This window comes from Mirounga angustirostris, unplaced genomic scaffold (assembly GCF_029215605.1).
Source record: "Mirounga angustirostris isolate CCGP_5_RB_7025 unplaced genomic scaffold, mMirAng1.0.hap1 SCAF_15, whole genome shotgun sequence".
Classification (NCBI taxonomy): Eukaryota; Metazoa; Chordata; class Mammalia; order Carnivora; family Phocidae; genus Mirounga; species Mirounga angustirostris.
In genome coordinates this window covers 3,100,971-3,121,848 of record NW_026991723.1, presented here as the reverse complement: position 1 = coordinate 3,121,848, position 20,878 = coordinate 3,100,971, and the positions used below count along the sequence as shown (strand labels likewise).

The 20,878-nt window shown below is 51.8% G+C and overlaps 1 long non-coding RNA gene across 2 annotated transcripts; it reads right to left on the bottom strand.

The window, feature by feature from the left end:
• Positions 1–10,308: 10,308 nt before the first annotated feature.
• Positions 10,309–20,222, bottom strand: LOC123849306 (uncharacterized). 2 transcript variants are annotated; one of them, XR_010407635.1, is made up of 6 exons: positions 19,554–20,222; positions 19,131–19,460; positions 18,851–19,004; positions 16,000–16,151; positions 11,582–15,207; positions 10,309–11,017 (listed from the first exon to the last, which is right to left on the bottom strand). It is a non-coding gene; the product is annotated as an uncharacterized LOC123849306 (long non-coding RNA). The 2 variants fall into 2 exon arrangements; XR_006792022.3 differs by lacking the exon at positions 16,000–16,151.
• Between the last annotated feature and the right edge of the window lie 656 nt (positions 20,223–20,878).

The following is a 20,878-nucleotide window of genomic DNA, read 5'->3' as shown; positions in this document are numbered from 1 at the left end:
CTATTTCTTGCATGCTCAGGGAATTAGGTCTCCCCTGCAACGTGGACAGTCACTGGAGGAAAAGATCCAAAGGCGTCTGAGTTTAGAGTGAAAACAGCCCAGCGCCAGGGAGATGGGCGGGTGGTAGGGTTCAGCAGCTAATGCAGAGGGAGCAGGAGATGAGCCCTCCTGGAGGGTGTGGGGCTGCAGTGGGCATGTGACCCAGTGCTTCTCCTCTGACCGGACGTTGTTCGTGGAAACTGATAGCATTCTCCCGAATTTCTCAGGCTTCCCACCCATCGGTCTCCCAGGGATGATAAATTCTGCATTTGTGTGTGTAAGGTGGAGCTCTGAGATTAGAGAAGCATCATCAGAAGCATCACTGCCCTGGCGTGTCTAGGAGCAGGTCCCCGCCTGTGGGAGGAGCTGTCCCCGGGGCCAGTCAGTCCACCCTGCCGAGTAAGAACATGACATTCACGACAGGCTTTACAGGAAAAATACCCGTCACTTCTCCCGCACGTGACGCCCCTTTTAGAAACAGTTCATGCTTGGACACGGATCGGCAATCAGGAAATGAGCTTCAATCTCAGAAAGAAGATTCTGAGTACCAAAGTGTTTTTATACTTTGACAGTAGAAAGGGGGGAAGGTCAGGGACTGTAATGACAGTAGGAGCACATTGCTTCTCAGGCTGCACGTGCCCAAGCGTTTGTGGTCAACAACCCACGACGTGAGCAAAACCGAAACAGCTTGTCCCAGCATGTGGGGAGGTCAGCTCAGTCCACTTGCTTGTTTTGAGGACACTTTGGTCGGAGAGCAAAGCCCTACTGCTTCCCTAGAAATGTGCCATGGCCTGAAACCAAGGATGTCGTAACTCTGCAAAGCATGAGAGAAGCAAGAAATGCCCTCGCTTGGGGTCCAAGCCCCTTCGAAGTGTTCCTGCCCCGATCGCCAGCAAACAACCCTCCCCCTGCAGCCTCAGACACTTCCCCCTTGTGAACTTTCTCTCCCCTTCCTTTTCCTGAGTGGGCTGCTCCCTGGAGCAGGGCACCACGTCCCCTAGCCTACCTCCAGGTGTGGCTGCCAATCCTCTGCCTCCTGCCCTTACCTCAGACTGAGGGGCTGGCGTTCCCCCGGCTGGCTGAGGATGCAGAGCCAGCTTTCAGCCCCTGGGCAGGCCTGGGATTCCCATGCCCCCTCTGCCGCCTGCCCACTAAGGCCAGGCTCATGGCGCAGGTGGATTCTGAAATGCACCTGCTGGTGGGTCCACTCCACGTGGTGCGTGGTGACTTCAGGACCTACAGTAGACGTACAAATGCACAAAACTTAGGAGAGCAGCTTCATGAATTCTGACAGTTGTATCCACGCAAGCAACTACCACCTAGATCAAGCTGCAGGTCATTTCCCTCCCCCCAGAAAGTTCTCTTACCTCCTGTCCTGACCAACATTCACCCACCCCCTCCAGTACTAGCCACCATTCTGAGCTCTCCATGCATTGATGAGTTTGCTGGGGATTTTGTTTTGTTTTGTTTTGTTTTGAGAGAGAGAGAGAGAGAGCGTGCGCGCGAGGTAGAGGGGTGGAGGAGGGGCAGAGGGAGAGGGAGAAAGAATCTTAAGCAGGCTCCACATCCAGCACAGAGCCCGATTCGGGGCTTGATCTCGCAGCCCTGAGACCATGACCTAAGCAGAAACCAAGAGTCAGATGCTTAACCCACTGAGACACGTCAGTGCCCCGAGTTTGCTGGCTCTTAACTTTCACATGATGGAAGCCTCATACAGTGTGTGTGTTTTTATATTTGGCCTCTTCTCTTAATATCTGCTTTTGAGGAGCACCTGGGTGGCTCAGTCGGTTAAGCGTCTGCTTTCGGCTCAGGTCATGATCTCAGGGTCCTGGGATCGAGCCCCGCGTCGGGCTCCCTGCTCAGCGGGAAGCCTGCTTCTCCCTCTTCCTCTCCCTCTGCCCCTCCCCCTGCTTGTGTGCTCTCTCTCTTTCTCTATCAAATAAATAGATAAAATCTTTTTAAAAGAAACCCAAAAAACCATCTGCATCTGAGATTCACAATGCTCCTGTTGTGTGTTTTCAGTTCTTCGTTCTTTTTTTCTTCTTACTTTTGGGTTGAGGTCCATTGAGTGAATTGGCTTATCTATTTTCCTGTTGATGGATACGTGAGTTGTTTTTCGTTTTTATTTACGATGAATACAGCTTCTGTGAATATTGGTGAACAAATTATTGGGGAAATATGCATTCTCGTCTCTTAAGTATACACCTGGGAGTCAATTGTTTCACTTTCTTGGAAACTGCCGAAGAGTTTTCCAGAGTGGACTTAGGATTTTCACAGTCCAGGAGGGGAGGTCCAGTTGTTTTATATCCAGCTTGGTCCTTGGGAAGCCTTTCAGGTCTCAGCCTTACTGATGGACGTGTAATGGCCTCTGTGGCTTCATCTGCTTTTCCCTGGTGAATAGGGATGTTGAACACCTGTTGGTGTATTTATTATTCACTTGGATCTCTTCCTTGGTGAATGATTGAGTTTCAGTCTTTTCCATTTTATAATTGGATTTTTGTCTTTCAGTTGTTGAAAAGTTGTCTGTCCTGGATACGATCCTTTGTCGAATATACGGCAGGGTACAATCAAGATGTTCTTTGGGGTTGTTGATCACCAGTCTACAGCGATCTCAACCTACCTTGTGGTTGGTCTTCCGCAGCTGTCTTCATTTCTTGGCTGTACAAACAGAACAAGTCAATATTTGGGTTCACCAAGGATTGAGGTGACATGCCTACCAGGTTTGATAAAAAGCAGGTCAAGGGAGCTCAGGGTATTAGCAAATGCATTACTAAAAAGAAGACCCATGGACTTTCGTCTGGATACGGAGGGAAGCGAAAACGGAGCTGGGTGAAGGGCGAGTGTCAATCCAAGATGGCCCTAATGGGAAGGGTGGGAGGGTTTGTTCCTTGACTTCCAAAGAGGCCCAGCATCCATGAACACACTTCATGGACGATAGTGCCACAAACACAGACAGAAAGGAGATCGCATGGGATGACTGCAGGAACAGGAAGTGGGTATCAAACCAGCTCTCACAGACCAACTGCTCTGCACTGAGCAGCAAGTAGGGCATGACCCCCAGAAGGCGTTAGGGCAGCGAGAGCAGAACAGAGAGGCATTCCCACAGCCGCATGTGTGTGACCAACCATAGTTATCTGGCCCCATCCTTCTCCTATGGCATCTCATTCTCTCCGCTCCAGGAACCAGGACTTATAGCCAGAGGCGGCGTCACCTGGGCACACGGTCCCACCGGCTCTTTTTTTCCCCAAGGATGACATAAAACCACGTGCTCTCTTCACAAGTGAATTAACATCGTCTTGAGTCAAGTAAATGCTGCAAATTCACGACAAAACTCAGAGAAGGTGTCACAACAGTCCCAGATGTGTGCTAGGAAACCAAGGGAAAGTTGAGCAGGGGCTTAGGTGCTAAGGCAACCCTCCTGCCTTCATCACCCCTGCTCAGGTTGAGCCCTGTTAGCATCTGAGACCTGGATGTAATGAATCAATCGCTTTTGTAGACAACAATCTTGGAGCCTTTGCTGATGATCAAAGTCCACCTATTGACCTCGCCAATATAACAAATTACCCTAACCACAAGGCTGGAGTGCACAGTGAGTCCTGCTCCTTTTCCTCAGACCATCTCCCCTAGTCAGGTTGGACCCCAGCCCTGCCCCAGCCTTGCAGACACACACCCCGCAGCTGACCCTGTCTTGCTGGGACCCTCGCTTGTGAGTGAATGAGGCTGGCAAACGTCCCCATGGGGCAAGACCTGGCACTGGGGCAGTTTCCTTTTTTGGTGGACTTTGCATCTGGAGGACATTTTTCAGAGCCTTTGAATCCTGCTCTGGACCCCCCGGTGCAACAGTCACTTTAACGTCAGCATCTCCAGAAGCACCTACACAGCCCAGGTGCTCTCCAGTGGAGGACACCCAAGGGAGAAGAGCACCTGCCACCTTCACTTCACTCTCTTAAGGGGTGGCCCAACTAGATCATCGGGAAGGACGGGCTACATGATACAGGGATCAAGGACGAGTGGTGAGAGGCTCTAATTCAAACTTGGTCTCTGTCCGTTGCACAAGCTGGAACCTCTCATGACACCCCAGTCTGTGATGGTTGGATGAGGCAGGAAGACCATATGGCCCATAAGGAAGGTGGGTACAAGCCCAGTTCTCCTCACTGAGTGCCGTGTTACTGCACTGCTCCATGCCTGGCTTGCTCAAGCTCAAGTCTGGGTCCCACACTCCTTTTGCCCATATGGCTCGGGGGATTGAGCTGGTTAACAGTGGACCCTGGCCTGAGTCTGGGGAGCTGGAGGCAGCACGTGTCTCCTATGGACAAATGCAGAGTGTCCTTGCCTTCCTTCGCTGTACATCCAACAACCACAGGCATCTACAATCCAACCATGGTAGCCACACAGAGGGAGCCATAGCCTCCTGACTGCCAGCCTGGCTCGTACATGCTCCCATAGTTCCTGTGAGCTTTGCCATGGCCACCTAGGCCAGTGTTTGAGAGGCCTGATTGATGATCTCCTACCTCTCCATTTCCCCAATCTTCCCCATGTGAGCTCCAGATCAGTGAACCCACATGGCGCCCTCTTCCCCAGTGTGATTTCCAAGTCCGTGATATGCATGGGGCTTGGCTTTTTAGATTTCACCCTACTGATACAGATTCTCACCTGTCATTGGAGGGAGCAAGAGGGGACATTTGGGATCATTTGGATTATCTGGAAACTGCCCTCCATGGTAGGCATACTCCACATTTTCCACGCTCACTCTGTTCCACTCACTCCCAAAGCAAGCTTCCCAAGCTCTGTTCAGTGGTGGCTCCCTGATCTTTGGCTCTTCTTGATCTGATACTCATGTGGCTGGTACTTCCATGTCACCAAGTCTCTGCTCAAGCACAGCTGACCAGAGCTGGCCCAGAGTTGTCTTCACTTCACCCAAGCCAAAGGTCATGGGAGTGAGCATGGGCACAGAACTGCCCACAGCACCGTCTACTGGGGAAGCTCTGGGACTGTGTCTCTGGAACCCTACCTATGCTTTCTGCCAACTCCAGTCCTGGGACACCATGTCCCTGTGCACCTTGCCTCAACTTGCTGGAGCAACCAGCCTCCTTAGTCTCCTGTGGTCTTTCAAAAATGTTTTATTGTATTAATACTTCAAAATAGGCTTGGATTTAAAAAAAATGTTGAGTGTTCCAAAGGCCTGGGGTTTTTCTTTCTTTGATATGACGTGGCCTTTACACAAGTGTCTAAATGTCACTTCATTTAATGTCATTCTAAGGGCCTGCCACTTCCTCTGCGTCCCTGTCACATGCTCCTATTACCCAGGTAAGAACAGTATGTCCCTGTTCGTCGTGTGTGAGAGCCAGGAGAAAGGGCCAGGATCCAGCACTCCCAAACCCTGAAGGAACCAGAACACAGAAATCACATGAAATGCACTCGTTGCCAGTAGACGAGGACTCAGGATCCCCTACTGCCCCCTCCCCTGGTCAGCCACAGACACTGCCCATGCCCTGCCTGGCCCCCATCCTGGGCCTGTCTCCAGTCTTGCCACCCTGATCTACCAGCACTGGCATTCACATTCCATTTGTTCTTTCGCTCCCAAATGACTCCTCTATGTGTCCCTGGTCACCCTATTTCCTAAGGTAAGTTTGGGAGGGGGCAGTTGGTGAACTGTGGTCCCTCTCTCTGACCCACATTGTGTCCCCTCTATGGGAAGAACAGTCGGGGGATGTTGTGACTGAGGATACTGAGAAAGGACTTGAAGAGAGCCATCCCACAGGCCAGAACAGTGAGTGCAGGATGGGGTGTACACCAGCAAATGGGGAGGTGGAGGAGAAGGGACATGGGATGGGAGGCTCTCACCAGGTACTGAAAAGAGGTGTTATAATAGCCCACTATGCATGACTCTCTTGGGTGGTGAGTGGCAGCTTTATCCTAACAACAGAGGACTGATGTTTCCTTCCCACCAATGACAGGGCTTCCAGAACCTTCTGAGGCCCTGCCCCTTCAGGGAGCAGCATACCTATCCTCACCTCAGGGATGAGCAGGGCAAGGCATTAGCACTGTAAGCATCCAGGCACAGAAGCATTTCCAAGAGAAGGTGACAAGTGGTATGGCCCCAAGAGCAAGAAGGGCTTCCTCCAGGCTCCAACAGCGTGAATGTAAACCCCATTTGACTAGGCTCCCTAGTAAAAAGTCAACACAAAATCGTGTCGGCAAAGCTGTCACGTTTTTTAAGCCTCTGGGAGCTGAGTATACGCATTCTTCTACTCGCCTTTCTGCTATAGAATTGTCTCTATTTTTAGCAAAGTACGTCCACATAGTGAAATCAAAGAGTTCTAAGTAGTTTATATTTAAAAAACCTTGGGCTCCCTGCCCAAACCTTCCCTACTTCTTAGAGGAACATATTTTCAATCTCTATAAAGATTTTTGCCTGACATTTATTTCTGTATATTTGTGTAATACACCGTCTTGTTATTTCTTGATTAATCAAAATTTTAGAGTATCTTAATTGAGTTTCTGTTAAAGGAGAGAAATCAGTTCTCTCCCACCACACCCACACCCTGCCATCCACACTCTCCCCTCCCAACAGGCCAGAGCATACATTATCCACAAGGGGTATATATTGTTCTCTGCTGCATGGATGGACAGCCTCCATTCTCACACAGCCTTTATGGGTTTTTCCAGAAGTTAAAAATTGCCTTGTGTTTTTATTTGCTCAGTGTTCCATGTACTTCTTAGTAGCATTTCCAAAAGTTTTAACACATCTGTTAAATACCTCAGAACTTTTCTAAGCATTCAAAAAAGCTCTTTTTCCTTTCTCTTCCCTTCCTGTGTTGGGCCCCTTTTTCCAGATTTCCATGTATTTCCAGATTCCAAATTTCCAGATTTTCCAGATTTTGTATTTATCTAGTGGTTTTCAAAGAAGAGTTCGGGGGGGGGAGATAGATAAATAGATGATCAGTAACAGATGGATAGATAGAGAGATGGATGGATAGTTAGGTAGGTGGATGGATTGATTGATGGACAAACAGATAGATGATAGATAGATGGATAGATAGATAGATAGATAGATAGATAGATAGATAGATATGGATAGATAATGGATGAATGAACAGATTGTTGATCAATTAATCAATAGATAATGGATGGATGGATGGATGGATGGATGGATGGATGGATGGATAAATAAATAGGTCTTGCTTTCATGTCTGAAACTATCTCTAGTCCTCCTTCCGTCTTGACCAAGATCAGTAATCCTCTGTCCATAGAATCGTGGTCTATGTGTGCAATGCCTTCTTTGATCTCTGTGAATCTAAACTCTTGTTTTTCTGTTCTTTTTAACTGCCTGGTTATTGTTTCTTCTACACACCTGCTTTCTGATTTGGTTCCTTTGAGTCTGTCTTTCATGTAGAGCCTTTCTCTTTAGTGTCTGTGATCCTGGCTGTTCATTTGTATTTCTGAGTTAGGCACTCAAGTGCTGGCTAGAATTTGGGTAGATGGGGTTGGGGAGGGCTTACAGACTGATGCAAGGAGTGCATAAACCAGGCTCAACGGAGAAACCTCTCAGCACCAGCACCTGGTGACACTCTCTCTGGGGATGGCTGACTTTCTCCCTAGGGAGGGTGGATGGGCTTGCCTGCTCTCCCTGGGCAGTCATAGTGGGGAGGAGCTAAGAGTCCGGAGTGTCTGATGTTCTCTTAATGCTGTCTTTTCAACCCCTGCTGGGTCTGCTCTTCCTGATGTGCGGATTCTCTGTTCCTCAGCCAGGAAGCTCTTCACCTTGTTACAGGTTGAATTGCGTTCTCCTCCAAAAAAAATTCATACGTTGAAGACTCAAACCCTAGTCCATCAGAATGTGACACTACTTGGAGATAGGGACATTAAGGATGTTATTAGCTAACATGAGAGCTTTAGGGAGGGCCCTAACCCACTGAGACTAGTATCTTTATAAAAATTTAGGCATGGACACTCACATGGGGAGAATGTCCATGCATAGCAGAGGTCCTGTGGTGTCTGCTCCAAGTGACGCTATTAACCACAACCCCACGTGGGCTTGCCTCCTCCTTGCCTCTTCTCCGCCTCCATCCTGCACTGCCCGTCCCTCCTGCCCTCTCTGCCCCGTCTCCTCTCACTCTTCTCTCTGCCCTCCCAGCTCATCCCTACACGTGGCTCTTACTGACGGCTTGTCCCTGGAGCCCAGAGGAAACCATGAGCTTGGGAGCCAGACCGACCTCAGCGTGAACTCCAGACCTGCTGCTGTCTAACCTGCGGTCTCGGGAGGTCAGCACCCGGGTCCTGCACCACTGAGATGGGCAGAGCATTTCCAGCAGCATCTAGCCCCACCCGTCGACCCACCGTCACCTGCCCAAACCCGTTGGCGGTTTCTCTCTCCATTTTATTTCCCAAATGTTCGGTGTTGTCATTATCCTCTTGCTTTTCTTTTCTGACTTCTATTACATACACACTCATCCCTGAAAATATGTATTGTTTACTTTTGCACACTTCTGAGCCTAAAAACATAAGGTGTGATATTGTTGACTATCTTGTTCATATACCCTGTTACCCAATTTCAGTGCATATACGTGCTGAGCTTGTTGTTTACATGAATAACAAGCCTTTAAAATGTAATCAAATTCAGTTTTACAAAGACCTTGGTCCAGTTTTATCCAGCTGCTCACTGGTTAGTCCCAGGGTTAAGAGAAACCACCACCACATGTCAGAAGCTGTCCGAGTCAACGCTGTCTGGGGAGCGCGGCCAGGTGCTTGCCCTCAGGGGCTGGAGGTCAGTCGTAGGACCAACAGAGGCTCTGAGAGCCCGACAGGGATGCCCAGCTTCACAGTGGCAGCTGGGGCTGGATGCATGGGGCACTCAGGCTGGCGCAGGAATTAAGGAGAAGGCTGTGTGTGAGGGCAGGAGTCCAGGGGGAGGCAGAGAGCACATGACAGTCCACAGGGGTGGAGGTGAGCGTGGCCTAGGCTGGATTCTGGACTTAACAGCGGACTGGACAGGACCCCAGGAGAGGCGTGGTGGCACAGTGCAAAGCTCGCTCTGCACCCCGACTGCGGTGTAAGGCATAGGCTGGGCAGGAGGTCGGGGTGGGCAGTGAAGGAAGGTGCCTCCCCAGCTGGGGAACCCTAACCCTAATTTCCACTGTCTCCTGCGGACTGAGCTCCTTCTGTGTGCCAGACACACGCTCTCATCAATGAGGTTTCGACCCTCCGAGAAGGGCTCCACGTTAAGTGCAGAGTTCTTGTCCCCACCGCAAAGGTGAGGGTGGAACCCGGGCGTCCCACCTGCTCCCGCACGCACAACAGCAGTGGGAGTGGGAACCGGCATGGAAGCGTGAATGCTGACTCTGTTGCATGCACCCCTCTGGGTCCGGGGAGGGGGTGGGCTTGTGTGATGCCGAGGGGCTGGCTCGCTCGGGGCTGCAACTGATAGAAAGGGAGAGAGAGGGCCTCGGGCTCTCAGTGTGGCTGGCGGCGTGGGCATCTGCACGGGGCGGGGGCCGTCAAAGAGCAAGAAGAGGGATTTAGGGCTCCATAAAAATGTCTGTAAAGGGACAGAAACGAGTTATGGAGCTCCAGAGAAGAGTCTGGAGGTGAGATGCTCAAGGCCTCCATCGCCCCTCCCCCAACCATCCACATCCAGGTGGTGTGGACTCTCCCCAGACGTCATCTGTGCAGCCCACAATCGCGGGAGGCAGGTGTCCCCATTCTCTCACTCCGCGGGATGCGTCAGCCATGCATCCGGTGCCAGGAGCAGGGTGCAGGGGGGCCCGCGAGGCGTCACAGTTGTGAGGGAGGCTGCAGCTCTCTGCAGGATTATCGGGGAAGGCCGTAAGAAGCCACGCTGCGGAAGGACGTGCAATGGGGAGAGAAGCCCACCGTGGGGACACGCAGGAAGAGCAGCCCCACAGGGGGGACTCTGCAGGTGGAGCAGCTCCTATCCCGGAGACCCAACGGGACAGTAGGAAGCCAGGGGGCGTGGGACAGTGGGGCCAGCTGGGGGGGCAGGCCAGACCTCACGTTTCCCCCCCGGGGTGGAGGGATGGACAGGGGACCCCCAGGCACGGGGCTCCCTGCGTTAGACGCCCCACGGTGACTTACTCGTCCACGGCTAACATGAAACACAGTTTGGGGAGGAAACAGGCAATAAGGAAACCATGACGTAATGAATGCTCAGCACCGCAGATCACGCCCCGGTGTAAGCAATACCGCTCAGGGTGTGTGGGGGCCTGCTGTGGTAACCCCGCCCCGTGTAGGGTCACCTCAAGGGCCAGGCTGTTTTAGCAACGTTACAAGGTATTATCATTTAAAAAATCTACAACATTGACCTTCACATTTTTTTTCCAAGCCGAAAACAGTGGCGCATAATGAAGGTTTCTTACCTCTGTGCATTTTACCCTAAAAGGAAAGCACTGATGGAGTCTGGCCAAATCACCTTTGCGGCTGGGAGTGGAGCCACTGGTGGGGCAGGGTCCAGCTCCCAGGCCAGTGCTTGGGGGAGGGCCCGCTGCAAAGCCCGCGCTGAGCCTGGCCACCTACAGAGTGCCGGCATGGGCCAGGCTTGAAGTCATGCCTTCACCAGGCCAACACTCCTCCTGAGCCCAAGAGAAATTTGGAAGAATTAATTCCCAGATTATGGGAGGCCTCGCCTGGATTAATCATCCTGTCTTCTCTCCCCTTATTTAGAAAAAAGGCAGAACACTTTCCCAAAAACAGCCCATGAATTTTCCAAATGGCCTTCATACAAGAACCTGGTCCATGAATTCCTTTTTTTTTTCTGCAGAGCCTGGAAGAACATAACAGGGGGAAGGAGCAACCACACCCAGGAACAGGGTCTGGTGGAAAGAAAATTCAAAAGCAGTGAGGTCATACCGTGACTGGGTCCCCAGAGGCGGCTCTGCAGGAGAACAACCTTGCCTGTGCTCTGTCCTTGATGTCCCCGAGAAACGGGGCAGCGAGGTGGGCAGATAACGGGCGCTACGTTCTAGAAATAAACAGGAAGAGGGCCTTTCTGAACAGACCGGGACACCCAGAAACCAGGTGGGAAACAAATTCACAGTCTTTCTAATGTAAACTTTTACAAATTTAAACAACTAACATAATCTAACATTTTACCAATTCCAACACAATCAACAAAATGTGTTTTAAAAGCCAGACCGAAAACTATCCTTATGCATTGAATAGAGACAACGTGGGTGGCATGATCCCTACACTCCTATAAATTAATAAGAAAGATCCGGCAAAGGGGAGAGGTGTGCAAATTCACAAGGGATCCATTGGTAACAACAGTGGTCACGTGCCAGGATGATTAACCTCGCCAGTCCCACGGAAGCTCTGCTTAAATTAATGAGGTGTCATTTTTCATTAAGCAGATTGGCAAAACCTTTCATTATTGTAACCAGCTATGTGGGTCAGAACGTAGGAAAACAGCTCGTGTGCCATGAGCGGGGAGGTCAGTTCCTGCCGCTTCCCAGGATGGTGCTAAGCTCCTCGGGCCCTGCACTTCTAGTCCTCAATCGACTCTCTAGAAACACGAGCAGGTGCTTACCAGACGTCAGTGAGGACGGTCTCCACACCAACCCTGGCAGAGGAAGACCCTAGCAGCCCCGCACGCCCGTCGATGGGATGGTGAATGAGTGACTCATGACCTCCATGCTGTGACAGATTATCCGATCAGTAAAAAGAAAAAGGAAGGCTTTGAGTTTCATAGTACACTTTTAGTGGAAAAAAGTCTCAGAACAAGGTCTATCACATGATCCACACACAAGGATCAGCATGAGCACAAACGATTAAGAAACCACCAAACAGGAGGGTTGCCCTGGGGCCCCTCCATGTCCACAAGTCCTTCGGGGACAGGAAGCGAGCTCGGGGGAGCAGGGTGGATCTGTCCTGCCAGTGTGCTCAGGAAGGCTCCAGCAAGGATGCAGAGCCCCGCAGGGCAGCGTATTCCCTCTTCTTCTCTCCATCTGCATGGAGGGCTCCGGGAGGAAGGAATCGATACCTCTTGTCCCCAGCCAGGGGTCCTCCTGACTCCCAGTCGTGACCCGCTCTCTTCCTGCCCAGCAGAACGTGAAACCGGAGTCAGTGAGCTGAGAAAAGCCCTCATTTCCAGAGCTGGATACGGCAAAGATAAAGAATAAAAGCAGGAACTAGTAAGAGTGGCCGGGTGACCCCAGTAGGAACCATGACCTGCTGTGACCTGCTGAACTGTGACCTGGCCCACTGCTGACCCTCGGTCACCGAGGGGAGGCAGGACCGTGTTCGTGGGGAAGAGCTGTGCGCTGTGGCAGGGACCCACAGGTGTGAAACCTCCTAATGCAGGCTTGCTGGACGAGTGACCCGTAGGGCTCCTCTTGGATGCCCCTGCCCCGGGGTGGGGTCAGTCTTCTGAGGGTCACAGCCTGGCAGGAGGAATGACCACGTGTTCTGTGCTGTGGGCTCTGCGGTCTGGTCTGTAACGGCAGACGGAGCTGACGGAGCACCTCAGGTTTGTTCTCAAAGCAATAAGGTCGGTGGCTTTAGAGTCGGTCTCCTCCCTGTCTGGTCACCGGGGGGCTGGCAGACTCCGAGAAAGGCTTTCCTACCACTGGGTTAGCAGTAATTTCATACACACACACACACACACACATGAGCTTGGGGTACAGGAGGAGAAATGCCAGGAGAGCAGCAGGGAGGGAGTTTCCCTGGAGTCCTTGCTGGGCAGAGGGAAACCACGGGTAGCAGGGTTTCGGCTCGGCTCAGACCCCTCACCTGGGACCCCCACCCCCGCCGTGCAGGGCGCCAGCACCCGGCTCCTCTCTGCCCTGGGAAGCAATTTCAAAGTCACCGTTCGCCAGTGTTTCAGGAAGGTTTTCTGATTTTCCAAGAATGTGTGTTCCTACCACCATATTGGAAATCCCAGGCACACATTGAAAAGGATGAGACAGATGCGCTTGAAAGATATGGAAGGTTGAGTGTTCTTTGCAAAAGGGGTTTGTAGAGCAGCATGGGCAGTATTTCACTTGGGGACAGACATGATAGATAGATAGATAGATAGATAGATAGATAGATAGATAGATAGATAGATAGATAGATAGATGAGAGATAAATAGAGATATGGAATATTACTCAGTCATAAAAAATGAATCTTGCCATTTGCAACAACATGGATGGACCTAGAGGGTATTACGCTAAGTGAAGTAAGTCAGACAGAGAAAGACAAATACCGTATGATTTCACTTATATGTGCAATCTAAAAAACAAAACAAATGAATAAACAAAACAGAATCAGTCCTATAAATACAGAGAACACACTGATGGTCGTGGGGGGAGGGGGTGGGGACGGGAGAGGGAGGCCCAGGTTTCCAGTTATGGAGTAAGTCACGGAATGGAAGGCACAGCCTAGGGAGTCGAGTCGATGGTACCGTCATGGGCTTTCCAGTGACAGGTGGTAACGACTCTCGTGGGGAGCACCGCACAATGAATGCACAGACTTGTTGAATCACTCTGTTGCACCTGACACTGATGTAACATCATGTGTCAACTATACTTCAATTTTAAAAGGTGGGGGGAGGGATGCCTGGGTGGCTCAGTCAGTTAAGCGTCTGCCTTCGGCTCAGGTCATGATCCCAGGGTCCTGGGATCGAGCCCCGCATCGGGCTCCCTGCTCCGCGGGGAGCCTGCTTCTCCCTCTCCCACTCCTCCTGCTTGTGTTCCCTCTCTCACTGTCTCTCTCTGTCAAATAAATAAATAAAATCGTAAAAAAATAAAAAAATAAAAAGGTGGGGGGAGATTAAATAAACACATCACAAAAAACAGTAGTAAATGCCGATTTTCAAAAATTCAAAAGGTACAGAGGATTATAACGTGAAAGATAAAATTGTCCTTTCCTCCGAAGGAAGCACAGCACTAACATTTTCTTGTGTCCTCTATAAGATACATGTTCATGCAAAATCTTACATATGCACATCCTTTATACAATTTAATAATTACGTATATATATAATCCATACTCTTGACTTTCTATGATAATTAATACTATGTCATCAATATCAACAAACAGATCTACACCTTTCTTTCTTTAAAGGTGGCTTAAAATTCATCTCATGGACAGGACAGTTTGTTTAACCAATCCCATAGACATGGATATTTTTACGGTTCCCAGAACGTTAATTTTTCAAACAGTTATAGAGGGAAACTTGTCACACTGAAACATGGTTTTGGGAGGAGAAGAATCTGCACGAGTCAGATGTATTTCCGGTGTATTTTAACTCCTGGAATCCGATGACTTAGAGGAGCATGCCTTCTTCCATTTGATAGCTATCTCAGAATGCCCTGAGTTATATCCCACCCACGCTGGATCACGTGTCTTTGATTTCCAGCTGCTTAAATATAAATGCAGATCCGAGTCTCTTTAGACATTCAACGGCTACGCGCATTTCTTTTTCACCAAAATCTGAGTGAGACAGCGTTCGACATCGTCCGATGTCTGTGTGTGCGCCTATGTGTTTCCTCAAGGGTTGGGGTAGTTTTAGTCTTGCCTGTGGTCACATTGATAACTTTAAATAGGCTACTGAAAACTCTTTCTTGCTTTGTAAAATGTAGACAATACCTATTGTCTTTCCTCAGTGAGTGTTGAGCTCACCAGTTCCTGTCGGAGCCCATGCCCCTCCCCTGCGTCCCTAATCTCCCGATTCTGGACAGCTGCACGGTTTTGCACCACCCACCTGCACGGCCTTGACCGCGGGGCGGGTGGGAGCATGGACCCCGCGGTCAGGTGGCCGCGCCATCCTCACCACCGTCCCCTCGTGCAGATGACCGCTGCAGCCTGGTTACTCGGATGAAGCCCGTGACTAGATCGTCCATTCAGGTAATGTTTTCTGAAAGGCTCCGTGGATGCTCTTCCCAGCGCACTGGCTCGTTGGAAGACCCCACGGCGCCCTCACCCAGTTACCTGCCAACTGGACACAGGTTCCAGCTACACTTCCTACTCCCCACGTCCTCTCTAGAAATCTGCAGTCACTCACGTCTCCGCATGGAGGTGACTTTGTCCGTCTGCCGGCTGCCGAGGCATTCCTCCTCACCCTTCACGTGGATGAACCTCACAGGACGCTCCAGCGGCCACATCGCTGGAAGGGCTCAGCTCTTCATTGTGCCAAGAATATCAATCAGTCTGAACCCTACAGATTAATCAGTCCTGCAGAATGAAGCAAGATCATCCTCTTAAATGGGGAATCTTAAACATTCAGTGCTCCCCCTTGCCTCCCAGATTACATTATACTGAGTCACACATATTTTGCCATTTGGCCCTGCGTTTCCCAGAGTGCTGAGCTAGGTAATTAGACAGGCTCACAGCAGAGCACAGCAGTTTCCTCGGCCGGTCCTTGGGGTCAGATGCAGTAAGAGAGGCGTGGGTGTCCACGTCATGCTCGTGGGCCCAGCTTGTGCTTAGGGGCCCCCGAGCGTCCCCCCAGAGGCTCTGCTGTGCCTTGTTCTCTCCCATTGTGTGTGTAGCTATTCTTCAAGCAGACCTGCGGTGACATCAGGCCAAGCACCAGCAACGGACACACACACACCCCTTATTCTATCTCATCCCAAGCAGTTCTGTTTCCCTGGTCAAACCTAGCTAATAAAACCATATGTTATTAATCATGAAATGCATCCCATTAAATCGCAAGGCTCTGCCTGTCTTCCCCCGTACGGTGCCGGCTCGCTTAGATTGTGTGCAGGGGACATACTCATATTTACAACAGCCGTAGAAACACCAGTTTCTTTCGCCACTGTGCCGTGAAGGTGGCAGCCTTCACACTTCACAGAGCAGCTCTGAGTTTCCCCTTCTTAAACTCTAAGAAAGGCGATGACACCACCGACTAGTATTTTCTGGAAGGGCGTGTAATGATGTAGGAAAATAATCACCATGTATTGGGGTTAAAAACCACGACAAAGCATTATATAATAAAAGTTATAAATACGTTGCACAACATATTACCTGTCTACGGAGGGAACCAGAAAAGACATCCAATATGACTCATTATTGTTTCTGGGTAGTCCGATTTTGACTTACTATTTTCTTCATTTTTCAAATATTTTATAATAAATGTGTATTGCTTCTATAATCAAAGCAATAATAACTGCCATTTTCTAAGAGAGATAGAGACATATTTAAGTTGGCGGGAAGAAGACCTCACCCTGATCTGGGGCTTGAAAGCACAATTTACGGCCTTCCGGTGATGGTCCTTCCTGCTCTCAGTTCCTATCGCCTTTCCTCCAACACAACGCCGTCCTGAAAGCTGATGTCCTAAAATGTCCCTCGGCTCTGTCCCCTCCCCTCCGGACCTCCACGCCCCGCCCCAAGTCCGGCCGCACACCGTTCCTCTGTTCCGGAGCCCCACCGGGCTTCACATCCACGCTCTCCACCGCCCCGTGGTCATCTTCATCCCCGAACCACTCCACACCCCACATCGGTGCGGGTACTGAGCACCCCCCTGCAGCTCAGGCCTCATAGACGTGCCAACTGCTGCAGAATTAAGCTCCGGATTTCCACCCACCAAGTCTGTGACTTCCCCGGCTTTCACCGTCTCAGGAAATCAGAGCATCGTTCGATTAGTTCATCCCCGAGCCCTGGAGGCCTCTGTTCACTCACGGATAGAAAGTCTCATCAACCACAGCTCCAAAATATGCCCCGGACCCATCCTTTCATTCCACCTGCATGCCTAACGTGAGTCCCAGCCAACATGGTCTCCTGCTTCCGACACCCCAGTAGGCTCCTAACGGGTCTCCCCAATTCCCTTCTCCCTCCTGCATCCTGCATCTGCACGGAACTCCGAAAAACCTTCAAATCCAAGTGGCACAAACACGTGGTCAAATGCTCCCCATGGATTTGTGTTGAGCTTGGGGAAACGCGGACTCCCTCTGACACAGCTCTTGCTGCCCCCTTCTTAGATCTACTGCTTACTCCCCTCTGGGCTCCCCGGCTCCGAGCACAACGATCCCTTCTTGTTCCTCAGACAGACCAAGGCTGACCCTGACACAGGATTGGGTTTCGGTGCTTGATTCTCCACCGCCAGGGATGTTTCTCCCCGCTTTTTCACGGCCTGTGCCTCCCCACCTTGCAAAGCTCGGAGCGGACATGATTCTCTAAAAGAGGCTTTTCTGGTTCCCTCCATAGACAGGTAATCAACCCCCAGCCGGGCATCCCTCCTTGCATGTAGCGCTGTCTGAACCCGTCACCTCCACTGTGGCCTTGGATGTCACTCACCAGTCCCCCAACACGAGAAAGTCAGCCCCATCCTCTGCTTCTCTCGATGCTGTTTTCCAGGCTCTAACACGGTGCCTACGGTTATTGAACTGTGGTCGAATGGGTAAAATGAACGGATCTCCAGGACTTTTTCATAGTTTTTACATCAGTGTGTCTAACTAACACTAACACCAACACCTGTCTCTGTGAGAGGAAACCCCTGCCGTAGCCTTAGCCTTCCCAGTTCAGTCTAGTAGCGACCGGTTAGTGGGCCGCCTTGCCCAGCTTGCTAGAGGCCCACCGGCTGTGGGAGCAGGAGGCAGGAAACATGACGGGCCCCTTCGAATGCGTGCTCAGGCTTCACGGGAGCACTGACTCGGGGGCACCGACTTGGGGGTGCTGGCTCGGGGTGCCCACAGCTCTGAGCCGCCAAGGACACCGTTTGCGCTCCCTGTCCTGGGAGAGAGGCTGCCCTCCAGAGAACAGTTCACAGGCACTCCAGAAGAGGAGAGAAAGCAGACGGGAGGGAGAGTGGATCGGAGTCCGGACGCAACCACAATGCTTCTCTTCGACCCACCCTCGACCTGCACTCAGGAAAGTATCTGCGTTCGTGCTGGCATGGTTCCGCACCCAGACTGGGGGAGTCCTGCCAACTCCCCATGTCCCGTCCACCCTCCCACAACAGCCTTTGGAGAGGTGTCGTCCAGAGCCATGACTCCGGCAGGCTCCAGCGCCCATGGTCAGAGTGGCTAGTCGTGGTGAAACACCCCCCAGGAAGAAAGCCCTTCCTTTTGAGGCATTTTTCTTCAAATTTCGTGGGGTACTGTCTGGAACCCCAGCTACTCCAGGCACTGTGTTTGGAGACAGTGAGGGACACTAATGCAAAGCTGTGAGAAAGTCCTGGAGATCCAAGGTGGGGGTGGCCCGGTGTGTGAGAGCAGAGCGTCCTTGCTGCAGAAGCGGGCCAGTGACAGGTGCACCCCGCACCCATGAAGTAGGGAAAGAGGAGAAACCTTGATCACGCCACATGTTGGGGAGGACGTGGAGCAACGGGATTGTGGCTGGTGGGAAGGGAAATGGGTCCGGCCGCTCTGGAATGGGACACGGCAACTTCTTAGAAAGCTAACCATGTCCTTACCACCCTGCCCAGCAACTGTATTGTGGATGTTTATCTCAGACAAATGGAAAATTAGGTTGACCCTAACACCCACACGAGTGCCAGAGAGCTTTGCTAGCCCACACCCACAGAAACAGCCCAGATCCCCATCGATGCGTGAACAGTGGCCCCTCCACATAGTGGGTACGGATGAGCAAAGGGAGTGAGCCGAAAACAATCTGGGTGTGGGTCTCAAGAAAGTTATGTTGAGCGGAAAGCAATCTGAGAACGTTACACACTATAGAATTCCGTCTCTGTAGCACCCTTGAGCTGACAAAATTGCAGAAATGGAAGAGAGGAGTGGTGGGCTGGGTTGGGTCATAAAATGGAGCATGCAGGACCCTTGCAGAGATGACCTGTCCCCCCTCTTGATCTTCGGTGGCCACAGGAATCCGTGTATGGGATAAAATTGCATAGAACTAAGTGCACACATACACATACACTTACCTGTAAAAGTGACGACATCTGGATAAAGTCAACAGACTGTTTAAATATAAATTTCCGGGGTGATTCCGCATTGTAGTTAGGTGACAATCAGGGAAAATGCACAGAAGCATCTATGGGATCTGTTTCTCACGACTGCGTGTCTCTCTACAATCACCTAAAAGTAAAATATTAAAGAAATGAGCGTGTCAGCATGTAATGACCCAGCTTCAAAACTACGTGGCCTTAGAGTTAAATGAATATAAATCGTGATCGATTTGAATATGAATATGATCTGACGCACGCGAGCACAACGGCGGTGAGGTGCCGGTCTGGGTCTGCGCGCCCCTCGGCCTGGCAGAAGCTGGTGAGCCAGCAGACCGTGGACGATCTGGGGACACGGGGACCGTCACAGCACTCCCGAGGCCGCCAGGCATTGCTCGGGAAAGCTGAGTGTGTCATCACGGAGGGGCCGGAAATTCCACTTCTGGGGACACACGCGCGCCACCGGCAAGTTGGCCCAGGACGGACCTGCAGGAGGGCTTTTGTGCGGGCGGGACGGGACCCCCAGCAGTCAGCAGCATGCCGTGTGCGCAGAGGAGTAGAGGAGGGGGCGGGTGCAGCCCCCGGCCGCCTGCAAAGTAAGAGAACAGGGGTCTGCACCTGCATTCCACGTGGGCTGGAGACAAACAGAAAGACCCAAACAACACCGCACCCAGCCACGTACCTCATCCAGGCTCGCGGCCCACAAGAGCTTGTGCCTCTAGGAGGTGGGGTTGACACAGGAATGAGGGATTTGGGAATAAATGGGGTAAAAAATAAAACCAGACGAAGCCTCTGCGTGGTTGCTGCCCGGGGAAGGCAGTGCCTTGAACTGCGGACAACAGCGAAATGGCGCAAGATCCCTGTAGGGGTGGGGGTGGGAGGACAAGGGAGCAGACCCTTTCCAGAGGCTGCATTTAGGTGGGCCCCAGAGGGAGGGTCGGAGGGAAGGCTCTGCTTCCGGGGTCACTGGGGTAAAGGCAGAAAACCAGAGAAGGAGCGGGGACTCTGGCGAGTGCAAGCAAACTGAAAGCTGGTTCCCAAGCCTCTCTCCCGCCAGCCAGAAGGGAGAGGAGCACCCGCTCCCCCGCTCCCGCTCCTTCCGAGGGGAGCTTCAGGTCTGTCCTCAGGGCGGCTGTCAGGCAGAGAGGGGCCCCACGGTGCGTCCCAGCCCTGCCTCCTGCCTCATTCTGGCTGCTGGGCCTCCGGGCAGCGAGGACATTCTCCCAGGGGAGGGAGCCGAGTGGCTGGGATCGGGACTGGGACGCAGGCAAGCTGGGGACCTGTAGGAGCAGGCCAGCTGGCTTCCCGGCTTCCCGCTGTTGCTGGGATTGCTCTTTTCCTGCCTGACCCTGACCGGGTGCTAGAGAGGCAGCCCCGGAGTGGAGGCCGGGCATGGGAGGCCCCGCCAAGCAAAGCTGCCTCGTAACCTGATGTTGTTTCCCGGGGAAAATGCAACCATTGTTTCCACACAAAACACGCCTCTGTCCCTTGCCAGGCCTGTCTGTAGAGAGTTATTTCTGCAAAAGCCTGAAGGAAAAGACTGGAAAAAAAAAAAAAAATGTGCTCTGGCTTCAGTTTCCCCATGCACACTTCTTAGCCAAGTACCGTGAGGCATGCTTAGCAACAGGGCCAAAGGGGCCGCAGCGGGGGACAGCGGGACATGGCATGCACAGGCGGCCCCTAGCCTCCTGGTCCTGGAGCTCTTGCGCTCCCCTTTGCCATGGACCCTTCCAAAGCCTCAGCAGCCCACTGACTCCTGAGTTTACTTTTCCCCAAGAGCCAGATCATAATCAAAATGTTGGGCAAGCAGGTCCTGGGCATGCCGTCGGCAACCTCGGGCCTCCTGCCAAGATCACCGTGACCCTCTAATCCCCACACAGCCCTTGTCCCCAGCCCTCGCTCGAACTGATGGGACAGAGCCCAGCCTCCACCAAGCCTCCCTAGGCCATGCCCTCCTCCTCCTGGCCAGCCAGGCTGCAGACCCCCTCCACCCTCCCTGCCCTGCGG